General features: G+C 43.9%; 1 long non-coding RNA gene across 1 annotated transcript in view; it reads left to right on the plus strand.

Annotated features, from left to right (window-relative positions):
• Positions 1 to 653: 653 nt before the first annotated feature.
• The window catches only part of LOC134479337 (uncharacterized), a 96,324-nt gene continuing 84,516 nt past the window's right edge, over positions 654 to 12,461 (plus strand). The window contains exon 1 of the long non-coding RNA XR_010052522.1: positions 654 to 851. This is a non-coding gene — a long non-coding RNA (uncharacterized LOC134479337). The remainder of the gene's footprint in view (positions 852 to 12,461) is intronic.

Raw genomic sequence — 12,461 nt, forward strand, 5'->3', positions numbered from 1 at the left:
TGAGGAGCAACTTGGATCTTCAGTTCTTTGTGGTTCAGAGTCCTTCCTTCGCTCTTATGGCCGAGCAGTCAGTTGTCTCTGTAGCCTAAAAATTATTGTGTCTGCTCTTATCATGATGCTTGTAAGCCCTTAATCTTAGAAAGGGACTTGGGTCCAGAGAGATAGCTGGTAACTTCTCCATCATCTAGTGAGTCATCAAAACATCTCCTAATAGCTTAGTCCTCTGGGGGTATTTTGGGGCTCTGTTTTCCTGTGGCATGGAGAGGACATCTGAGTGTAAGAGAGAAGGGAGAAAGCAGAAAGCAGGGGTGTTGAAAGATGGCAGCCAGAATGGTGTTTGCTGACTGAGTGTGGCCACTTGTCACTGTTGGTTTGGGTCAACCATCTCCGGGGTCTGCCAAGCAAAAATCTTGGATGGCAATAAATAGAGCAATTTAAACTCTCCCAGGAGTTGGGGAGTCATGGGAGGAATTGTGGATCCAAGGAGCTCCTGGCATGCCTGGGGCATGCTAACATGCTCCTTCCTTCTGAGAAGGGCTGATTCAGTTGTGCTGAGCAGCTGGGGAGCTTTGCCTCAGATGCCTCCTGGGGCTCTAATATTCTGGCTGTCAGGCCTTGGCTGTCTTTTGTCTGATTGGCCCTGGGAAGTCCTGGCTGAACGGCCTGGGGGCCCCCACTATGCAGGAGGTGAGAACTCCTTGTCCTGAGCCTGGCTTGCCTCTGCCTCACCCGTGCCAGCTTTTGATTGGGAGGTCCCAGGAGCTTGGATCTGTGAGCTGATGTTTCTGGGTTGGATTCAATTCTTCACGCTTGTCAGTCCTGATGGGGGCATAGGCAGCCACCATGGTGAGGTAAGGTGGCCCCTGCTCGAGCACTAAGGGAAGAGGTAGCTGCTCCATGCTGCTGACCTTCAGGGTAGTGGTTGGGCTCTGGACTTTACGGCCTGATAAAATGGCAAGACCTAAGGGTAGAGGAAGGCCACTGGACACAAAGGGCCTGCACTGGTGGGAATGGTTTACTTCTCTCCAGCCCTTGTTCATCAACTTTCCTTTACTTATTCTGTCCTCGTCAAAGATCCTCTCTTCCCTTGGCTACCCCTTGCAGGCACACTCTACCTCAAGACCTTTGCTTAGTCTATTCTTTTTCTTTAACAGAGTATCCTCTCTCTGTGTCTCCTCGGCTTATTCCTTTTCTTTCTTTTTTTCCAAATTAAATTTATTAATTTTTCTTCTTTCATATATTACATTCATATCACAGTTTCCTCTCCCTCCACTCTTCCCCCTTCCTCATCCACCACCTCTTTTTTTCCCTCCAAATCCCTTCAGAAAAGAGCAGACCTCCCCGGGGATATCAACTGAACATGACATCTCAAGTTACCATTAGACTAGGTATATATCAAGGCTGGGCAATGCAACCCAGTAGGAAAAAGGGGTCCCCAAAACAGATAAGAGAGCCAGAGACATCCTCTGTCCCCACTTTTAGGAGTCTTACAAGAACACCAAGCTATACAACCATACACATATACAGAGGGCCTAGATACAGAGGGCCAGGCTCTGTGGTTGCTGCTTCAGTCTCTGTGAGCCCCTATGTGCCCTGGTTAAGTTGATTCTGTGGGCTGTGTTCTTATGCTGTCTCTGACCTCTCTGGCTCCTCCAGTCCTTCCTTAATCTCTTCCATGGGATTCCCTAAGCTTCACCTAATGTTTGGCTGTGGGTCTCTGCATCTGTTTTCATTAGTTGCTGGATGGAGCCTCTCTGATGATTATTATTCTGGGCTCTGGGCTCTAATTACAGCAGAATATCATTAGGAATCATTTCATTGACTTTTTTCCCCCACTTGTATTTGGTTCTATATTAGTTCTCTGGACTATCCAGTCCCCTGGTTCCTGGCCATCCAGACAGTGTCAGGGGTGGGCTCCCTCTCATGGTGTGAGTCTCAAGTTGGACAGTCATTGGGTGGCCACTCCCACAAGTTCTGTACCACCATTACCCTAACACATCTTACAAGCAGGACAAATGATAGGACAAAAGCTGTGTGGCTGGATTGGTGTCCCAGTCCCTCCACTGGAAGCCTTGCATGGTTACAGAATATGGCTGGCTCAGGCTTAGTATTTCCCATTACTAAGAGTCTTCACCAGGGTCACCTTCATAGAATTTCCGTTGTTCTAGGTTTCTACCTTACCCTGGAGAAACCTCTCAATTCCAGTTATCTCTCCTAATACCCTCTCCCTCCATTCCTCCCCCTTCTGATCCCTCCTGTTTTCATCCCCACCTGTCCCTAGTCCACCCATGAAATCTGTTCAATTTCCCCTTCCTGGGGAGATCCATGCACCCGTTGTTGAGACCTTCTTGTTACTTCGCCTCTCTGGGCCTGTGGATTGTAGCACGGCTATCCTTTACTTTATAGCTAATTCACTGGTGAGTGAATACACGTCATGCTTGTCTTCCCGGATCTGGGTTACCTCACTCAGGATGCTACCCTGAATATACCCAATTTCATCTGGTCCCTTGCTTTCTTATAGTACCCCTCAGTGTTTCCCTTCTCAATGAGCCACCCTGTTTAGTTCCTTAACTATGTTCTCTACAGCACCCTAACTTCCCTTACCCTCACAACCAGATAGTGCTTATAACCCTGTATCATCCTAAGGAAGTTATTGATTTCTTTTGGCATCAGAATCTAAAATAGTCTATTTTGTTATCTGGTATCTACAATAATATGGTTATTTTTTGATGTCGTTCTCCTTCCACTGGGACACACACTCTCTAAGCATTGGGATCTTTGTTACTTTCACTTTTAGAAGAGTGTCTTGTACATAAGTGCTTGGACAACAAATGAACCGAGGGGAGCCCTTTCTGGAATACACATGGGACATAGAGCCATGCCATTGGCTGGTTGGTTTGGTACCTCAAATGGTGACACTCACCATGTTTAGCAACTGGTACTGTTGCAAGCTGAGCTGCAAATATTATGTTAATATTGGTGGCCAATAAACTGAAACATGTAGTAGCCTTGGTGTCATGGTGACATGTTGGAAGGGGGCATAGCCATTGTCAACCCCAACTGTGCTGCAACCTATAGCTTTTTTGAGTGGTTGTGCAAATGAGTGACATATTCAAGGACTGGAAACATAAAATACCATTCGTTTTATGGGTCAAACCTCACAGGGAAGGTGCTTTGTATTCAAAATGTAGAAGGCACCAATCCTACAGGACAGTATACAGTGTAACACATTTCTTGCTTGGTTCCTTGTAGTGATGGCTACTCACAGACCTACTCAGCACTTTTTCCTGCAACATCTTTGACCTTTGACCCCATTATCCTGTTTAGATCTTCTTGTCTCAGACCTTGATGCCTGAAGCCTTGGGTTTTGTATTGGTCTAAAATGTGTGTAGTCTGCCCCAAGTTGTGACTGCAGGCTCAGCATTGTTAAATGCTTCCAAACACTACTGCTTATCTTTCAGAAGCCCTAGAGGCCAAGGTTGATCTCATTTTTGTAATCAAGAATGCCTTTTCAGTGATTAAAGGATGGTTTCCTGTTGACATATCGATACTAGCATCTTCCAAGAAAGAGAGGAGCTGACCAGCAGCACCCTGGGAGATTAGGGGTGTGGCCAGTGCAGCATCTGTGCTGGCCTGCATTTAGTGTGTAACTCTCCTCTGAGAGTACCCCAAGCTTCTCTCTGAAGTATGTGCACACTTTGGGGTCGGGTACTGTTTACTGTTGTGGGGAACCTGGGGCAGAGGTGTTGGGGGTGGCATTGGTCCTGCATAGAGATACTTACCGGGTGAGCTGTCGTTACTTTCCAGTTGTTGCCACACTTTGGAAGAACAGACCCAGGAGGAAAGGGGAAAGCTTCCCTTTCCCATGAGAATGCCCTAGGATAAGATGGACCTGTGTTCTTCATGATAGCCTTTCTTCTTTTTGAAGTGAGTCAAGGACCCATAGGAAGCCAGATATAACTGAAAGACAAGTACCCGGAGAAAAATGGAACTGTAGAAAAAATACTTTTAGATGCAAATGAGAAATACATAGTGTCTTAAGCAAAGAAGGAGGCTTATTATTATTAGATTCAAGAACTAGGGAAGAGGCCTTGCTAAGATGACATCATCACCTCTGTTCACTCAAGCCCTTGGCTTAGCTCCCCACTTGTTTCTGGATTTGTTCTGTGGACTTCTCTGTCCTAGAGCTGAGGAAATGGTTGCTGACAGCCTTGGACCCATGTGCATCTCACTTGACACAAAGCCTGAGTACAAAGAGACTTCTGTGTCCCAGCCTATGCAGAGAAGACATAACACTGGTGTTCTGTTGGCAATTTTCCCACACCAGCCTCATCTCCATGTCTTGTAGGTGGACCAGGGAGAGCATGTTGGTGACATTCCTACAAATAGAGCTCTGTGGTCATGTGATCAAGAGCACATGCAGCACTCCACCTCCTGCTCCTTCACTGGGGATTCATCTTTCATTCTATTTATCTCTTTTCAAGGCTGAGGGTCACCAGCTTTGGGTTAGAATGAAATGTGAAATTTTATAAGAAGAAATGCAACTTCTTTTAAAAAAAACATTTTCATAACTATTGCACTTGCTGGAAAGAAGCAGCTAAGAAGTTGCTCTAATTCTGTTGCTGCAATGCAATGCATACCTTGTCCCCCCCCCCTTTTTCCCATCTTTATGAAATTGGGTGTTTCTTATTTACATTTCAAATGTTATTCCCTTTCCCGGTTTCCAGGCCAACATCCCCTTAACTCCTCCCCCTCCCCTTCTATATTGGTGTTCCCCTTCCCACCCTCCCCCCATTACCGCCCTCCTCCCAAGAATCCCATTCACTGGGGGTCCAGCCTTGGCAGGACCAAGGGCTTCCCCTTCCACTGGTGCCCTTACTAGGATATTCATTGCTATCTATGAGGTCAGAGTCCAGGGTCAGTCAATGTATAGTCTTTGGGTAGTGCCTTAGTCCCTGGAAGCTCTGGTTGCTTGGTATTGTTGTTCATATGGGGGTCTCAAGCCCCTTCAGCTTTTTTAGTCCTTTCTCTGATTCCTTCAATGGGGGTCCCATTCTCAGTTCAGTGGTTTGCTGCTGGCATTCGCCTCTGTATTTGCTGTATTCTGGCTGTGTCTCTCAGGAGAGATCTACATCCGGCTCCTGTCTGCCTGCACTTCTTTGCTTCATCCATCTTATCTAGTTTGGTGGCTGTATATGTATGGGCCACATGTGGGGCAGGCTCTGAATGGGTGTTCCTTCAGTCTCTGTTCTAAACTTTGCCTCCCTATCCCCTCCTAAGGGTATTCTTGTTCCCCTTTTAAAGAAGGAGTGAAGCATCCGCATTTTGATTGTCCTTCTTGAGTTTCATGTGTTCTGTGCATCTAGGGTAATTCAAGCATTTGGGCTAATATCCACTTATCAATGAGTGCAAACCATGTGTGTTTTTCTGTTATTGGGTTACCTCACTCAGGATGATATTTTTCAGTTCCATCCATTTGCCTATGAATTTCATAAAGTCATTGTTTTTGATAGTTCAGTAGTATTCCATTGTGTAGATGTACCACATTTTCTGTATCCATTCCTCTGTTGAAGGGCAGCTGGGTTCTTTCCAGCTTCTGGCTATTATAAATTAGGCTGCTATGAACATAGTGGAGCACGCGTCTTTGTTGTATGTTGGGGCATCCTTTGGGTATATGCCCAAGAGAGGTATAGCTGGATCCTCAGGCAGTTCAATGTCCAATTTTCTGAGGAACCTCCAGACTGATTTCCAGAATGGCTGTATCAGTCTGCAATCCCACCAACAGTGGAGGAGCATTCCTCTTTCTCCACATCCTTGCCAGCATTTGCTGTCACCTGAGTTTTTGATCTTAGCCATTCTGACTGGTGTGAGGTGGAATCTCAGGATTGTTTTGATTTGCATTTCCCTTATGACTAAAGATGTTGAACATTTCTTTGGGTGCTTTTCAGCCACTCAATATTCCTCAGCTGTGAATTCTTTGTTTAGCTCTGAACCCCATTTTTTTAGGAGCTGAGGACTGAACCCAGGGCCTTGAGCTTGCTAGGCAAGTGCTCTACCACTGAGCTAAATCCCCAACCCCTTGAATCCCATTTTAATAGGGATATTTGTTTCCCTGCAATCTAACTTCTTGAGTTCTTTGTATATTTTGGATATAAGCCCTCTATCAATTGTAGGATTGGTAAAGATCTTTTCCCAATCTATTGGTTGCCATTTTGTCCTAATAACAGTGTCCTTTGTCTTACAGAAGCTTTGTTGTTTTATGAGATCCCATTTGTCGATTCTTGATCTTAGAGTATAAGCCATTGGTGTTTTGTTCAGGAAATTTTCTCCAGTGCCCATGTGTTTGAATTCTTCCCCACTTTTTCTTCTATTAGTTTGAGTTTATCTGGTTTGATGTGGAGGTCCTTGATCCACTTGGACCTAAGCTTTGTACAGGGTGATAAGCATGGATCGATCTGCATTCTTCTAAATGTGACCTCCAGTTGAACCAGCACCATTTGCTGAAAATGGTATCTTTTTTCCATTGGATGGTTTTGGTTCCTTTGTAAAAAATCAAGTGCCCATAGGTGTGTGGGTTCATTTCTGGGTCTTCAATTCCATTCTACTGGTCTATCTGCCTGTCTTTGTACAAATACCATACAGTTTTTATCACTATTGCTCTGTAATACTGCTTGAGTTCAGGGATAGTGATTCCCCCCGAAGTCCTTTTATTGTTGAGGATAGTTTTAGCTATCCTGGATTTTTTGTTATTCCAGATGAATTTGCAAATCGTTCTGTCTAACTCTATGAAGAATTGGATTAGAATTTTGTTGGGGATTGCATTGAATCTGTAGATCGCTTTTGGTAAAATTTGTCCCCCACCCTTTTTTTTAAAAGCCAAGACTGTGTATAACCACATAGTACTCATTCCACCATGGGAAGCTGAGTGTGTAGTGGTCAATAATATCTTATCTTCTCAGGTCTTTATATCAGGGCATCATCGAACCACAGATGTGAGGTTTCCTTGGCATATAGACCAGATTAGAAGAAACAATCTTGATGTCAACCTGGTGCAAAAATGGAGTAAGCCCTCAGGATCTGGGGGAGAGCATAGACATTTTTACAGGTTGACAAGATATGAATGCATGATACATGACAGGTTCTGTTTTGAATAGGAATCATAGCAATATCTTCAGTTCATGTGTTTGTGCTGTAATATGCAGCTTAGGTTTCAGTTGTCAACTTGCCACAACTTAAGAGTCACTTGGGAAGAGAGGCTCAGTGAGGAATTATCTAGATCATGTTAGGCAGTGGGCATGTATGATTGTTAGTTAAGATAGGAAGGCCTAGCCCATTATGAGTGGTGTCATTCCCTAGGCAGGGTGTCCTGAATAGTATAAGAAAGTGTAAGTGTAGCTGATAGTAAGCGAGCAAATGTGCATTCATTCTTTCTTGCTCTTGATTTTGCATATTGTTATTTTTACTGTTTAGGTTTTACTTAGGCAGCCATATTGCTGAGGCATTTCGAGGAGACACAATATAATATTTTTAGGAGACAAAAATCTCAAGGCAGATGCCCTGGTCCTCTGTCTCTTACAATCTTTCCTCCTCCTTTTCCATGATGTTCCCTGAGTCTTAGGTGCAAGAATTATGTTGAAGATGTATTTGTTGGATCTGAGCTCCCCACTGATCTCTGTCTCATGATCATATGTGGTTTTCTGTAGATGTCTCCAGTTGCTATAATAATAAGTCTCTCTGATGTAGGGTGAGAGCTACACCTGTGGATAGAAGGGTACATTTTAGAACACAGGAATTATGCTCTAGTCTCTAGGTTGCTCTTTGTCAGGTGTCTGTCCCAGTGAGAGAAATAAAAGTAGGGCAGTGACCTTCTCAGCCCATTTCAAAGAAGAGTCTGGTCCTCTCACCTTTAACTTGACAGACACTTTGTACCTCCCTCAACACAAAACATGGTGAGACAATCTGTAGAGTTACTATGATAGGGTCATAGAATGTTGGTGTAGCTTTTCAACTAGGTTATGCCTGTTTTATTTCAGGCAAGAGCTATTTCTCATTGTCATAGGAAGAGCACAGTGACTATTTGCTAGCCAAATGCAATAAAACACACATACAACCAACATTATACATACTGGAACATAGGAACACACACATACACACATATATGCATATGTAAGCACGTGCATGTGTGCATGCACAAACAGGGAGGAGTATCTGGAAAGGTTTGGAGAAAGGAAAAGAAAGTGAGAAATATATTGTTTTAATAATTTCAAAAATAAAAATATTGAAAATAAGTCTAAAAACAAGTGAAGCTACATGCTTCTGGAATATTTGTCCACCACACTCTCTGCATCTGATTTAAAAGTACTTTTGATCCATCTATGAGATAGACAGTTTTCTGGAAAAAGAAAAGTCCCCTTGTCCCATGGCTTGGGACTGCGTTCCCTCTCATATACTATGCTTACTCTGGTAATTCTCTTGTTGCTGGTTCCTTTTAGAATGTGGTCTCTCTGAAGGAAAGGACTGTCTTGGGTTAATCTAATTTCTGTTTTTGTCAGTCTCAAATCTGTCATTCAGTTGGAACTTTGCATAGGCAGGAAAGAATTTTTCCTTCCCTCATGAGGCTGCATTCCATGCATGTTTTCTGCTTGCAAAGAAAGCATGTGGAGACCTGATCATCTGTGAATGTGTCTTTTTAGCCCAATAGACCACACTATCGGTTCTGGAGCCAAAGAAAGACCCGGTTCGAGCGAGCCATGTGTTCTTGGATCCACCTAGATAGCTGTGGGCAGCCCGGATCTCTGGTGGAGAGAGACTCGGGGGAGAAGCTTCAGGGGCAGCCTGTAATTGGGTGGTTTCAGTGGCAGGAAACTTGGGGTCCTTTTCAGCAACTGAGTTTTTTGCAGCATAGGCTTCTTGCAGTCAATGCCTCAGCACACTGGGGAACGGCACCGGGGTGGGGAGAAATTGGCGCTGGATATTTCTCTCTGGACAGGACCCCTTGCATACATTTTTTCCCATGGAAGCTCTCTGTTAAGCTGCTGAGCTTGCTTCAGATATACACTGAAGTATGGAGCTCTTCTGAGCCAACTTAGTTCATTCTATCTCTTCTTTTGCAGATTATAGAGCTGTGTTGCAGTCTGAAGACTGTTTCTACTGCTCCTTTTCCCTTTCCCAGCGAATAACCCAATAATTCTCCCCTACTTTAATTTGTATTGACATCACTATCACTTATCCTGATGGATCCTTAGATAAGCTTCCTTCTCAGTCTCTGCTTCACAATCCTCATCTATAAATTGGTTATAACAATCAAAGCTATTCTATACTGTAAAAGCGAGTATTCAATAAAACAGTGTGCGTTATATTTTCGTGGTTCTTGGTACATAATAAATACTCAAAAATGTCAACAATATCCATCTACTACACTTAGGATTGCTAACCCAAATAGATATTTCCTAGAGCATGATGTCTCTGGGTACCCAGCATGCAGGTGGAGATCTGGAACGCAACACATGCTCAGTTAAAGGTCAACGAGAGATGGGAGGCCATGAAGCCACATGAGGCCTCTCAGTGGGGTTGACAAAAGTCAATTTTCTGTGGATGACCCTACATGTGGAGTCAGAACTCACTCAGATAAAGACTTCCTTAAGCTGATCCAGGAGGAAGACAGATACCCAAGAGGCCAGCAGAAGGGGTTGCTTGCTGGTCAGACCAAGCCAATCAGCAAGTGGGTTTCTAGATCTTGAAGCTGATTCATCTTATGGCAGTGAGCAACAGAGAATGGGAGAATCATAGTTCCTCTCTGTGGGAAGAGATTCCACATCTTCATTTTAGAAGGGGTCAGCCGCCTGGTGCTACTGTGGTATACCGGGCCAGGTTAGCTGTCCAACCTTAAGGGGTATCATAGATACATAGGATTCAAGATGGCACCTGGTCTCCACACAGAGTCCTTTTGTGCTTAGAAAGCACCTACTTTTAGGGGGTTAAAATGAGATGGTGGGGGGATGTGAGACCAAGAGATACTGTTTTGATCATGGGCTGATAGGTAGCATTTGTTGCCACTACACTTGTGACTTAGGATTTTGAAGGCTAGCTATCTGCCCTAGTGATGATCCATGAGCCTCTAGGAGGTCAATACACATGCACCCAGTCTTGGGCAGAAAAACCACAGACCTAAGTGGCTTCAATTAGATGTCCTTGGACAGTTCATTTATGAGGTGTGCATTTGGAAATAACCTTTGTTGAATATAGATGCTGCAAAAACCATCTTTGCCTAGGAATCTTTCCTGGCACCATGAACCAGAGCTTTCCCAAACTGACCTGATGGCTCCTTGCTCTCTAGTTTCCTTGGATCTCAGTGCTGAGTCTCAGCGAACCAGTTACTTGGTGGCAACACAGTTCCCAACTCTCAGACTCTTCTTGCATGGAATGCTGTGCCTCATGGATACTGCCACATGTGCTACTAGCTGCTGAGGAGGAAAACTTTTTGCATATCATCTAAAGATGAGTCAGATGAAGCTTGAAGGCAAAATACCTTGTGGGGACCAGAGAGCTAGGAGAAGGGGTTGTCAATACTTTTGTCTAGGTCTCAGTACACAGCATCTTCAAGTAACTGACTCTCTGTCTGTTCAGAGGGTGAAGGAAGCAGGAGTTGGGAGAGGAGGATCTTTTAAACTTTCAAAGCAAAGGGCTTCTTGTAGGCTCTTTCTTTAATGTCCCCAACTTGAAATGCTCTAATGCAGAAGTTGTAATCCCCATGTGAAATTGACAGTCCACTGTGGCTTGGTGCAATTGCCTCATAGGCAGCAAAGATGACTCAGCGACTTTCTTGTCGCTCACTGGGATGTGTGGCAAGGGACCAGTGACTGTAGGATTGGGATCCCAGCAGCCCATGAGCTGTATGCACACTGAGTCACCAACTGGGTACATGTGAGGTTCTGCACTTGGTTTATACATATCCCATGTTTGAAGGACATGAAAATAGCAAAAAAAACCCAAAAAACAAACAAACAAACAAACAAAAAACCCCCACCGTTCTAGAAGAACAGGTAAATGCTTTGGAACTTTCCTATATATACTTTAGAATTAACAAGATGTCAATGAGTTCAGATAATAGGAGTCAGGTTTTCTATTGTTAGAGAGTCAAGTTATGACTAAGCATGGCGGTAAGGTCAGGATGCTTCTTGGTGCAAGATATTGGTGTCAGAGAGAACTTATAGCTGGTAATATGCATTCAGATAGGTATGGATAGAAAGGTATGGACATGTATAAGTAAGAAGGTGGGGACCCAGGGCACCTGATAGAGCCTAGATGGGAAGAAGCCTCAGTAACAATAAGCATACCAGCATCCAGACATTTGTTTCTAATTCAGTTCTCTAGGGTAAGGAACTATGGGCTGCTTCTGGGCCTCAGGTAAGAGGCAAGAAATACACCAGGTGAACCTGTAACATTTTCTTGAATCAATAAACAAGACGGTGTTCAATAAAACCTATAACTAGCAAGAACAAGTATTTCAGAGGATTATGTATTTCACTGAAGGTGTGTCCAATGGCTAAAAGTGGAGTAACTGACATGAAAACATAAATAAGAGAGTAATGGGTTATAAGCCGAAGTAGAAAACAAACATCCAGGAGATCATTCTGATGCAAATAAATGACCGATAGGAGGAAGATAGATTGGAGGAAACAGACCAATAACCTGTATGGAATAATTCCAAACAATTTATGTAAATCCTCTGCCCTCAAGACTTGGAGCATACTCTCTCATCCTCAAGTAACTTCATGGTGGAGAAACTCCACAGACGTGACTGTAGCCAGGTAATCAAGGCATATAGCAGTTGTGAGGATGGAGCAGGTGTGCTGCACTAGCTCTGCAGGCTTCTTTCCAAAATTCAAAACAAGCGGGAGAATATTTTACCAAGTACGTGGCCCTTACTCATCAAAGCTGTCCTGGCCATCAGAAACAAAGAAACTTCTATCACAGACCCCATATGTACAACAATGCCAAGCAACCAGAGCTTCCAGGGACTAAGCCACTACCTAAAGACTATACATGGACTGACCCTGGACTCTGACCTCATAGGTAGCAATGAATATCCTAGTAAGAGCACCAGTGGAAGGGGAAGCCATGGGTCCTGCCAAGACTGAACCCCCAGTGAACTAGACTATGGGGGGGAGGGCGGCAATGGGGGGAGGGTGGGGAGGGGAACACCCATAAAGAAGGGGAGGGGGGAGGGGGATGTTTGCCCGGAAACCGGGAAAGGGAATAACACTCGAAATGTATATAAGAAATACTCAAGTTAATAAAAAAAAAAGAAAAAAAAAGAAAAAAAATAAAGTTCCAAAACTATCTCTACTCTGTCTTAAAAAAAAAAAAAAGAAAATGTTGCCTATGGAGAAATAATAGCTAAATTCAACATCTCATAGAGTGGCTCCCGGACCAAAAACTGTCAGTAAGGGGAAAAGTAA

Source organism: Rattus norvegicus, chromosome 6, assembly GCF_036323735.1.
Source record: "Rattus norvegicus strain BN/NHsdMcwi chromosome 6, GRCr8, whole genome shotgun sequence".
NCBI lineage: Eukaryota > Metazoa > Chordata > Mammalia > Rodentia > Muridae > Rattus > Rattus norvegicus.